This window comes from Lithobates pipiens, unplaced genomic scaffold (genome assembly GCF_037356315.1).
Source record: "Lithobates pipiens isolate NorthernLeopardFrog02 unplaced genomic scaffold, aLitPip1_a1.2 Scaffold_30, whole genome shotgun sequence".
Classification (NCBI taxonomy): domain Eukaryota; kingdom Metazoa; phylum Chordata; class Amphibia; order Anura; family Ranidae; genus Lithobates; species Lithobates pipiens.
Window position 1 is genome coordinate 170,416,855 of NW_027507791.1, and position 12,360 is coordinate 170,429,214.

The window sequence follows — 12,360 nt, forward strand, 5'->3', positions numbered from 1 at the left end:
AAGTTTTAGCAGATGTGACCAGGGAATTGGACCTTTATTTCCAAGAAAACTAAAGCACGACTGTGACCCGGGGATAATTTGGGAGGCTCACAAGTCAGTACTCCGCAGGGTACTTATCAGGCACGGGGCGCGCATCAAACGAACACGGAAGGAACAGCTTGCTAATCTGTTTCGTGAACTTGCCTCTGTGTAAGCGAAACATAAACATACCCCCTTACGGACCTTAGAGATTGAATTGGGGACACTCCATACCCATATTGCTGTCCTACTCCATTATAAAGCGAAAGCGGCACTCCAGTTTTGTCGTAAACTGACGTAGGAATCAGAGGACACATGCAGAAAAATCTTAGCCAGGTCGGTAAAGGAGTTGAAATTTGGCTCTTACATACCACAGTTGATAGATGAGAATGGCCAGAGGGCCTCTACCCCAACCCAAATAGTCGAAGTCTATGAAAAATGTTACTCTGATCTCTACAACCTGCCCGATTCAGGGTCTGGACAGGACAATATAGACAGATATGTAACCGGTTCTGGTCTACCAACCCTCTCATCGGAATCACGGGAGTACTTGGAGGACCCGATCACACTGGAAGAAGTCCAGACGGCCGTGGGACCTCCGAAGGTGGGTAAGGCTCCGGGCCCTGACGGATATACCGCACAATACTTTAAGACCTTCCTCCCTATTCTCGGCCTGCGCTTGGTGAATTTATTTTCCTGAGGATACCCTTAGAGCCCACATCTCGTTGATAACTAAGGAGGGCAAGGACCCAGGCCTATGTGGGAGCTACAGACCCATTTCCCTCCAAAATTCGGTCCTAAAACTATTCTCTAACTCCTCGCCACGTGATTGGCACATTACTTGTAGTCCCTTATACATATTGACCAGTTAGGTTTTATTCCCACCAGGGAAGATAGGGACAACACCACTAAGGTGCTTACCCTGATCCGTAAAGCAAAGTCATCTGGGACCCCTTGTCTTTTCATGAGTACTGATGCCGAGAAGGCTTTTGATCGGGTCAAATGGACATTAATGTTCTCGGTCCTTCGCCATATAGGTCTGAGTGAACGGATGCTGGCATGGATAAGTAAGATATACTCACGTACTTACATTCCACCGGACATCGCGCGTACGTTTATGTTGAACTTCCCCCCACCCCTTGTCACTAAGATCCGCAGTTTGCTTCACGGGTGGCATTCTGGCCTCCATTCCTGGTTCAGCAGATGCAATCTCATTAAAATGAACATACTCCCTAAATTTACTTATCTTTTCCAAGCTCTCCCGATCCAGATTCCAGTCCTGTTTTTTAAGCAAGCTCAATCCTTGCTCACTCAATTTAACTGGGCCCACAAAAATCCCAGACTTAAGCGGTCACAGCTGACATTGTCTAAACAACAGGGAGGGTTTGTTCTCCCTAACTTGCGACGCTACTACCTGGCCTCCCATCTGGGGCATGTATTGGACTGGAATCGAAACAAACTTTCTAAGCTCACTCCCGAATTCCGCTAAGAAGCGCCATGTGGTGCTATAAGTATTCCCCCACAGAATTTATGTCACATCCCACTATAGGGGCTTAGTTGAAAGTCAGTCACCTGATCGCTACCCAAAACACACTCACGTCTTTGACTTTCCCCCTATTCCCTATACGTGGCCATCCAACCTTTGAACTGGGGACCCACTTAGAAATTCCAACCTAGACAATGCGTCTAAATTCGTCATTGATGGAAAATGGCCTTCTTTCTCAACCCTAACAGATCCGACAGGGCTTTTCCAACTGCCTTTTTGGAGAGCGGCGCAACTACATCATTTTCTCCATTCCATCCCCAATCCTCAAACGTTCGCCCGCCCTCAGTCGGAGTTTGAGACTCTATGCAGGAGCGAAGGCCCTTTGGCCCACATTCTCTCTCAAACAGATTACCCACACTTAACCTGTCTGGTCAACTGGGAAAAGGACCTTAATTGCTAATTTTCCCCAGCACAGAGACAACGCATTATCACTTTGGCTCTCAAAATGTCGCTGTGCACGAAGATACAGGAGACGAATTTTAAACTTCTCACCAGGTGGTATTTGACACCATCAAAGCTGCAGAAATGTTTCTCCTCTTCCTCGAACATTTGCTGGAGGTGTGGAGAAGAAGAGGGCACATTGCTGCACATTTTTTGGTCCTGCCTCAGCTTGGTGGACTTCTGGACAGAGATCCGATGCATAACACAAAAATTCACAGACTTCTCCATCCAGGAAGAGGCTGCATTCTTTCTCTTGCACCATTCACAGATTCCCATTAAAGTGGAGGGCCGGTTATAAAAAAAAAAAAAAAGTCAGCAGCTGCAAACACTGCAGCTGCTGACTTAATAAACACACTCACCTGTCCAGGGCGCCCGCGATGTCGGCCGCCCGAGGCCGACCCGTCCCTCGGCTCTCGGGTCCCGGCGCCGCCATCCCTTGTAAGGGAAACAGGCAGCGGAGCCTTATGGCTTCACTGCCCGTTTCCTACTGCGCATGCGCGAGTCCCGCAGCTACTGCGCATGCGCGAGTCCCGCAGCGCTTTCTGAATGGGACGCGCTGTGTTCTGGAACACACAGTTCCCAGAACACAGCGCGACTCATTACCCAGAAGACGCCGCGACGAAGACAGAAGACAGAAGACCTCCGCGGAGGAGGAAGAGGAAGATTAGGAGAAAGTGCCTAGCAACAGGCATTTCTGGTAAGTAAAAAAAAAAATTTTTTTTCATTTTTTTTTTTTTTTAGATTTTTTGTAATTTTTAACATTTTTTTGTTTTTCAGAGGGCCCTCCCCTTTAAGAAGTACAAAAAAATCTATTTTACGGCATGTGATAAATGCGGCGAAATCCTGCATCCCTCTCTATTGGAAAAAATGTTCCCCCCCTTTCATTACCCACTGGCTTAGGAAAATAGAGGACATTAAAAAAAATGGAGGACTTGATCCTCACATCACAAGGTATACAAGAATTTTTTAAACAAACCTGAGACATCTGGAATACCTTTATATTCTCGCTGGAAGGATGTCGCCTGCTATCGCCTTAGTGCTCTGAGCTTTCCTTGACTGGCCCCTTGGACAGTGGCTGCCATCGTGTCTCGTCCCCTCTTCTCCTTTTCTGATCTTTCAACCCTTCTCTTTTCTGCCTACCTCCCCTATCTCTCACCCCCTCCACCCCCTCTCTCTTTTGGAAAGAGTGGAAAATTGGGAATGACGGCCCCACACCCCCCTCTGGATGGATTATGCCGGAGGGACCTGGGGGTTTGTGTGACCCTGGATCTTGGTACAGTACTTTATCCGTGCCTCGAATCATTGTGATTGATGGAAGGCAGACTCACAGTTGCGAATATACCTGTATCAAGTATTGTTCAGCTGCTTTTTGCTCTGTATTTCTCTGTTGCATTATGTACTCGGGGGACCGTCTTCCCCTATTTGGAGAAAAAATTATATTTGAAAAAAAAAAAGAAGCCTACGACACCTGGTATTCCCAGGCGGTTTCCCATACAGGCATTAACCAGGCCTGCTGGTCTGCTTAGCCTCCAAGATCAGACGAGATGGAACAGATTCAGGGTGATGTGGCCGTAGCCGATATCTTCAGGCACTCTCAACTCTCTTGACAAACACCAAGATGGTCACCTTGGAAACAAGCGGAAAAAAATAGGTCAATGGCCACAACATAAAAAGATGCCTACGGCATCTGGAAATCCCAGGCGGTCTCCCATCCAGGTACTAAACTGGTCCCAACCCTGCTTAGCCTCTGAGATCAGATGAGATTGGGCTCTTTTAGGGTGGTGTGGCCGTAGGAGATTTCTTCAGGCACTCTCAACCTTGACTAACGCCAATATGGTCACCTTGGGAAACAAACAAAAAAATCAAGTCAACGCCAACAACATGAGAAGAAGTCTACAGCACCTAGTATTCCCAGGTGGTCTCCCATCCAGGTATTAACAAGGCCCGACCCTGTTTAGTCTCTGAGATCAGACGAGATCTGTTGCTTTCAGGGTTATGTGGCCATAGGCGAGCTCTTCAAGCACTCTCAACCCTCTTGACAAACACCAAGATGGTCACCTTGGTAAACAAAAAAAAAAAAAAACAAGTCAACGCCAACAACATAAAAATAAGCCTTCAGCACCTAGTATTCCCAGGTGGTCTCCAATCCAGGTACTAGCAAGGCCCGACCCTGTTTAGCCTCTGAGATCAGAGGAGATCGGGCGCTTTCAGGCTTATGTGCCCATAGGCAATCTCTTTGGGCACTCTCAACCCTCTTGACAAATGCCAAGATAGTCACCTTGGGAAACAAGCGAAAAAAAAACAGGTCAATGTCAACAACATAAAAAGAAGACTACGGCACCTGGTATTCCAAAGCCATCTCCCATCCAGGGACTAACTAGGCCCAACCCTTCTTAGCCTCAGAGATGCGAAGAGATAGGGCTCTTTCAGGGTGATGCTGCTGTAAGCGAACTCTTTGGGCACTCTCAACCCTCTTGACAAATGCCAAGATGGTCACCTTGGGAAACAAGCGAAAACAAAACAAAACGAATCAAGGCCAACAACATAAAAAGAAGCCTACAATAACTGGTATTCCCAGGTGGTCTCCCATCCAGGTACTAACCAGGCCTGACTCTTCTTAGCCTCCAAGATCAGATGAGATTGGGTGCTTTCAGAGTGCTCGGACTCTTTCCCCATCACTAATGGGACGAGGCAGGGGTGTACTCTGTCTCCCCTAATTTTTATTCTGACACTGGAACCACTTATGTGTCACGTTCGGAATGACCCGAATATTACTGGCATATCCAAACCCTCGGCACACCACAAAATTGCGGCATGCGCTGACGATCTAATTTTTTTCGTCTCCAATCCACACATTTCACTTCCCAATATACTCGCGGCTCTCCGGCGATACGGCAGCCTATCAAACTATAAAATCAATTGCACCGTCGGCTGTATTGAATATATCGGTCCCGGATGGTGAGGCCAGGAGGCTACGCTCCGCTTTTCCATTCTACTGAGCTGAAAAATCTATACGTTACCTGGGCGTTGACATCGCAGCGGATTTGGCGCAATTGTACCCGCTTAATTTTGTCCCTCTCCTGAATAGACTGAAATCTGATTTGGGAAACTGGCATGCTTTAACACTGACCCGGTTCGGGCGCTGTAATGCATTCAAAATGACGGCCCTCCCGCGGATCTTATACTTGTTCCAGACATTACCGATCCGGTTACCCCCAATTTTTTTCAGACAACTGCAGCTGCTGCTCCGGGACTTTATTTGGGCACGCAAACCGCCCAGAGCCCGTTTGCAATTGCTTGCCAGACCAAAGGACAGGGGGGGTCTGGGTCTCCCAGATCTGAGACAATACAACAGAGCGACTCTGCTAGCGAGAGTCGTTGATTGGCATTGTAATGGCCCACACAAGCAGTGGGTGGAGATGGAGATTGAGGATGGATCCATTCCCCTATTGAGCTCCCCGTGGCTCCTGTCCTCCCTACCAAAAGACCTCAGAGATCACCCCGTAGTGGGAGCTACGTTGGCTGTTGTGCGGAGGTTGTTCCGCTGCACACACATTGCTCCCCTGCCGTCACCAATGACTCCGGTTATAGGTAATCCAGACTTCCCACCGGGATTTACCAACAATAAACTGCGACAGTTGACAGTGGTGGGGAAACAGCGTCTGGGAGAGGTGTGGCCCTCGGGAGGGCTCCCGACCACGCAAACTGTCGCCGAGCTTTCTGACCCTCCGCTTGAATTGTTTAATGCTTATCAACTTCGTCACTTTCTTCTGGCCATACAAAGGGCCCCCTACACTCCTAGAGACCTGACGCCCTATGAGTCATCTGTCACAAAAAGGAACCTGTGCGACACACCCTCTCCCTCCTGTACAACATATTAAGTAGTCAGGAGGAAGAGTCGACCCCACCATTTATCCACAAATGGGAGATTGCATTTGGCAACACATTTACCCCACAACAGATAGGGAAGATCCTGACATTAGTACATAAAGCTTCCATCGCAAACCAATATCAAGAATCAGGATACAAGATAGTCTCACGCTGGTATAGAGTCCCATACCTTCTGAATAAAATGAATAGATCGATCCCAGATGTTTGTTGGAGGTGCAATTCAGATACGGGGACCATGGGACACATTTTCTGGGCATGCCCGGCCTTGAGGAACTTTTGGGTGGAGGTGACCGGGACGATAAAAACTCTCAGAAATGTAGATATCGCAGACAACCCAGCAGCGTGCCTTCTACACTTGACCGAACAGCCTGTTCGAAAATACAAAAAAACCCTCACGATGCAACTCCTGAACGCCGCCCGGGTCTGCATTCCCACACTGTGGAGGCAGCCTCAGCCCCCATCCAAGGTGCTGTGGTATTCCAAAGTCAATCATATTCTCCGGATGGAAGAATTGACCGTCACCCTTCACAACACTGAAGAGGCATTTAGTGTTACATGGAGGCCCTGGAGGTATTTTACTGGTACTTGAGACTACATTCGGGAGGTGAGCAGCGCCCCTGTCCCAGAAAACGACTGAACATTTAACGTTTACCTACGTAGGCCATGTCTGCCCTGGGTGGCATCCCCCCCCTCCCTTTTTGTCTTTATTTTTCTATTTTTCCCCGCCGCCATCCCCCCCCTCCTCTCTCTCCGTCTTTGCACTCTCTTCTTCCCCCGTCCTCCCTTTTGACTATGCCTTGTCCCCTTACTAGCCTTTGGGACCCAGAAGAACCCCAGGGTTCTGGACACGACCGGCTCATATTTTACTCTGGTTCACGTAGGTCATGATAAGCTGGCTCGCTGTGGTCCCAGTTGTTCTCCATGATTAAATTTGTCCGGAGCTGCATTAGTTATACTGTACTACATGTCGGAGGTGGGGTTTCTCTCTTTTCTGCATGAAACTCTAGGACTCCCCTCTGAGAACCCAGAGTTATTTGGCTGCCTATTTTTTGTTACCATGTAATTGTGACCCTGGGTCATGCTGTATGGTTGACTGTTACATTTGTGTTGTTCTACTTATACTTAGTAAAAGAATAAAACAAAAAATAAAAAATAAGTCAATGCCAACAACTTAAAAAAAAAGCCTATGGCATCGAGAAATCCCAGGCGGTCTCCCATCCACGTACTAACCAGGTCCCAAACCTGCTTAGCCTCTGAGATCAAATGAGATTTGGCTCTTTCAGGGTGATGCAGCCATAGTAGATTTTTTCAGGCACGCTCAACCCTCTTGACAAACGCCAAGATGGTCACCTTGGGAAACAAACAAAAAAAACAAGTCAATGCCAACAACATAAAAAGAAGCCTACCGCACCTAGTATTTCCACGCGGTCTCCCATCCAGGTATTAACAAGGCGTGTCCCTTTCTAGCCTCTGAGATCAGCGGAGATTGGGCGCTTTCAGGGTGATGTGTCCATAGGCAATCTCTTTGGGCACTCTCATCCCTCTTGAAAAATGCCAAAACCCTGGGAAACAAGCGAAAAAAAACAGGTCAACGCCAACAACATAAAAAGAAGAATACGGCACCTGGTATTCCAAGGCCGTCTCCCATTCAAGTACTAACTAGGCCCAACCCTTCTTAGCCTCTGAGATCAGAAGAGATAGGGTGCTTTCAGGGTGATGTGGCTGTAAGCGATCTCTTTAGGCACTCTCAACCCTCTTGACAAATGGCAAGATGATCACTTTGGGAAACAAGCGAAAAAAACAGGTCAACACCAACAACATAAAAAGAAGCCTGCGGCATCTGGAAAACCCAGGCGGTCTCCCATCCAGGTACAAACCAGGCCCAACCCTGCTTAGCCTCTGAGACCAAGCGAGATTGGGGCTTTCAGGTTGTTGTGCTCGTAGGCAATTTCTTTGTGCACTCTCAACCCTCTTGACACATGCCAAGATGGTCACCTTGGGAAACAAGGGAAAATAAAACAGGTCAACGCCGACAACATAATGAGAAGCCTATGGCACCTGGTATTCCCAAGCTGTCTCCCATCCAGGAACTAACCAGGCCCATCGCTGCTTAGCCTTCGAGATCAGATGAGATTGGGCTCTTTCAGGGTGATTTGGCCGTAGGCACTCTCTATGGGCACTCTGAAGCCTCTTGACAAAGGCCAAGATGGTCACCTTGGGAAACAAGCTAAAAAAAACAGGTCAAAGCCAACAACATAAAAAGAAGCCTACGGCATCCAGTATTCCCAGGCGATCTCCCAATCAAGACACTAACCAGACCAGATCCTTCTATGGCACCTGGTCTTCCCAGGCAGTCTCCCATCCAGGTACTAACCAGGCCTGACGCTGCTTAGCCTCTGAAATCAGACGAGATCGGGTGCTTTCAGGTTGATGTGGCCGTAAGCGTTCTCTTCAAGACACGCCCAACCCTCTTGACAAACGGCAAGATGGTCGCCTTGAGAAACAAGCAAAAAAAACAGGTCAAAGCCAACAACATAAAAAGAAGCCTATGGGCTTACAGTGGACCCTAAAAGATGGGACCCACTAGCTCTGTCATGGTTCGGACGCTGTAATGTGTTGAAGATGAACGCGTTGCCACGACTTCTGTATCTACTACAAGCCTTACCTATCAAAATACCCCAGACTTTCTTTCATGCGGTTCGCTCAATCTTTATCAAGTTCCTCTGGCGTGGAAAACATATGCGTATTGGTAGGGCAATGCTATTGCGACCGAAATTGCGGGGAAGTATTGGCTTCCCGGACCCTGCTCTATATTACACAGCGACGCACATGACACCGGTGTTGACTGGTGCCGGTGTTCTGCCATATACTGTCCGGCCATGATATAGTGTCTGCGCCGTACTGCGCATGCGCAGTACGGAGCAGACGAAGCTTCGGAGATTTTCATGCGCGGTGAGTGGAGGTGGTAGCCCCACCATCCAAGTGGACATAGGGTTGTGAATATTAGAGGGCCCCTCGCAGGCGAGCTTCGCTCGCCACGCTTCGGGCTTGGCCTCGCTGCGCATGCGCAGTACACAGCGGACACTATCCGATGGGGGACCATATGTGATAAGACACCGGCATGGGGAACTGAAGCTATGGGTCAAGCTAGAGCAGGAGATGGTGCGGGTTCCACTGGCTGGTCTGCCTTGTGCGGGGAGGCCATTGGAGCCCTGTGTGACTACTCACCCGTTAATTGGCCCCTCGCTCGCCGAGATGGATAGTTTTTTTCACCTTTCCCACCTGACTAACTTCCCTTCTCCTATGACCCCAATTATTGGACATCCTAGATTCCCTCCGGGCCTGTCTGACCAGGCCTTTACCAGGCAAGCCCCGAAAGGGCTTCTGAGAGAAGCCCTATTTCTTGGACCCACGGGCTTGATTCCCATGGGGACCATACTGCTAGAGCAAGTACCTGTTGCATTGGATATATATATATATATTGGACCTATATGTTTCAGGGTGGCCTGCATAAAGTGCCAGGCCACCCTGTCAAAGGCCTTCTCCACGTCCGTTGACAACATAAGCAAGGGCCTTCCCTGTACATGCGCCGCATGGATTAAATTGAGGACTCGGGCCGTATTGTCTCTAGCTTCCGACTTATTTTTATTTTTTTGCTTGTTTCCCAAGGTGACCATCTTGGCGTTTGTCAAGAGGGTTGAAAGTGCCTGAAGAGATTGCCTACAGGCACATCACCCTGAAAGCACCCGATCACGTTTGATGTTGGAAGCTAAGAAGAGTCAGGCCTTGTTAGTACCTGGAGGGGAGACCGCCTGGGAATACCAGGTGTCGTAGGCTTCTTTTTATGTTGTTGGCGTTGACCTGTTTTTTTTCCGCTTGTTTCCCAAAGTGACCATCTTGGTGTTTTTCAAGAGGGTTGAGAGTGCCTGAAGAGATTGCCTTTGGCCACATCACTCTGAAAGCACCCAATCTCGTCTGACCTTGGAGGCTAAGAAGAGTCGGGCCTGGTTAGTACCTGGATGGGAGACCACCTGGGAATACCAGTTATTGTAGGCTTCTTTTTATGTTGTTGGCGTTGATTCGTTTTTTTTTTTCGCTTGTTTCCCAAGGTGACCATCTTGGCATTTGTCAAGAGGGATGAGAGTGCCCAAAGAGATCGCTTACAGCAGCATCACCCTGAAAGAGCCCTATCTCTTCTCTTCTCTGAGGCTAAGAAGGGTTGGGCCTAGTTAGTACCTGGATGGGAGATGGCGTTGGAATACCAGGTGCCGTATTCTTCTTTTTATGTTGTTGACATTGACCTGTTTTTTTTCACTTGTATCTCAAGGTGACTATCTTGGCATTTGTCAAGAGGGTTGAGAATGCCCAAAGAGATTGCCTATGGGCACATAACCCTGAAAGCGCCCGATCTCCTCTGATCTCAGAAGCTAAACAGGGTTGGGCCTTGCTAGTACCTGGATTGGAGACCACCTGGGAATACTAGGTGCTGTAGGCTTCTTTTTATGTTGTTGGCCTTGACCTGGTTTTTTTTTCACTTGTTTCCCAAGGTGACCATCTTGGCGTTTGTCAAGAGGGTTGAGAGTGCCCAAAGAGATCACCTATGGCCCCATCACCCTGAAAGCGCCCAATCTCGTCTGATCTCGGATGCTAAACAGTGTCGGGCCTGGTTAGTACCTGGATGGGAGACCGCCTGGAAATACCAGATGCCATAGGCTTTTTTTTTTTTTTTTTTTTTTTTATTTAGTAGTATGCGACATACAATGCAAAGGCAACTTCACAGAATGTGTGATACAAATAGTTACAAACAAACGATCATATTGCATGGATATCAGAGCCAATGGTAAGAAGTCCGAGGAGAATAGCACATGTACAGCTTTGCGGTCATATCAAGATGAGATTAAAGCTCCATCTCGTTGGGATCCTCTACCACTTAAAATATTATTGATACTAGCCCTGCTACCTTCGAAGAGTTTAGATATCCATAGATAGAGGAAGAGTATTGTGTAGTAGTCAAATGGGGTCGGAACATACCATTTTCTTTTCCCTTTTTTGAGTTAAGAAGGGAAATAGTAGAACTGAAAGGAGGGAGAAGGGGAAAGAGAAGATTGGGGAAGGAAATGGCAGAAAAGGAAAAGAAGGGGTAAGGGGGTGTCGTGGGTAGAGTGGATAGGATGGGGTCCCCTCCCAGGGAGCAAGAGACGCCCTCGGCTCACCAGCTCATCAGCTGTCCAACGTTTGGAACAGCGATCTCCAACGATCACCATGAGCTTACTATGTCTCGCGGAGGTATTCTTCCGAAAAGCGAAACTGGGTCCAGTAGAACCATCTGTTCCCATGCTCCTCCGTTTTATCCCTCATTGTGGCAGTCAGGTCTTCCATTCGTTCAATATCATTAACCCTTGCGAACCACTGGGTCACCATTGGAGCAGATTGCTCTTTCCACTGACTTGGGATGCAGGCCCTAGCTGCCTTGAGGAGATGTTTAAGTAAGGACTTATGATAACGCTTTATCGACATAGGAGTTAGATTGAGAAGAACTGCTGCGGGATCATTGGCTAAGGAAATGTCTGTGAACTTGTGGATGAGTCTCAGGACAGGCTACCCGAATGTTTGTAATTTAGGGCATTCCCAGAAAATGTGGAGAATGGTGCCAGCCTGTTGCCCACAGCGACAGCAGCGGTCAGATTGACCGGGGAATATTTTGGCCAACACCACCGGTGTACGATACCAGCATGTGATCAGCTTATATGAGATCTCCTGATATTTACTGCAGAGTGATGACTTATGGGCGAAAAAGAGTATTCTGTCCTTCTGTGGTTTGGAGAATGTAGTTTGTAAGTCCCTTTTCCATTTAGCTAGGAAGGGTGGATCCGTGGAGGATTGTGCATCTGTCAGGATTAGGTAGGACCTAGAGAGGGAACCATGAATTGGGCCATCATCCAGGCAAAGTTCCTTGAAGGGGTGGAATTGTCTAGAGAAGAACGAATGGTTAGGTAGTGATCCGAGGAAATGGATTAGCTGTCTAGCTCTCCAGCTATCCAATGCAACAGGTACTTGCTCTAGCAGTATGGTTCCCATGGGAATCAAGCCTGTGGGTCCAAGAAATAGGGCTGCTCTCAGAAGCCCTTTCGGGGCTTGCCTGGTAAAGGCCTGGTCAGACAGGCCCGGAGGGAATCTAGGATGTCCAATAATTGGGGTCATAGGAGAAGGGAAGTTAGTCAGGTGGGAAAGGTAAAAAAAACTATCCATCTCGGCGAGCGAGGGGCCAATTAATGGGTGAGTAGTCACACAGGGCTCCAATGGCCTCCCCGCCCAAGGCAGACCAGCCAGTGGAACCCGCGCCATCTCCTGCTCTAGCTTGACCCATAGCTTCAGTTCCCCATGCCGGTGTCTTATCACATATGGTCCCCCATCGGATAGTGTCCGCTGTGTACTGCGCATGCGCAGTACACAGCAACACAGAT

The 12,360-nt window shown here is 48.4% G+C and overlaps 6 pseudogenes; 3 read left to right on the forward strand and 3 right to left on the reverse strand.

The window, feature by feature from the left end:
* Positions 1 to 3,680: 3,680 nt before the first annotated feature.
* LOC143949886 (5S ribosomal RNA) lies at positions 3,681 to 3,800 on the reverse strand (annotated as a pseudogene).
* A 95-nt stretch (positions 3,801 to 3,895) lies between these two features.
* On the reverse strand, positions 3,896 to 4,014 carry LOC143949696 (5S ribosomal RNA; annotated as a pseudogene).
* Positions 4,015 to 7,942: 3,928 nt separating this feature from the next.
* On the reverse strand, positions 7,943 to 8,061 carry LOC143949641 (5S ribosomal RNA; annotated as a pseudogene).
* Positions 8,062 to 9,833: 1,772 nt separating this feature from the next.
* On the forward strand, positions 9,834 to 9,952 carry LOC143947640 (5S ribosomal RNA; annotated as a pseudogene).
* Positions 9,953 to 10,272: 320 nt separating this feature from the next.
* Positions 10,273 to 10,391, forward strand: LOC143948739 (5S ribosomal RNA; annotated as a pseudogene).
* Positions 10,392 to 10,492: 101 nt separating this feature from the next.
* LOC143948797 (5S ribosomal RNA) lies at positions 10,493 to 10,611 on the forward strand (annotated as a pseudogene).
* The last annotated feature ends 1,749 nt before the right edge of the window (positions 10,612 to 12,360 follow it).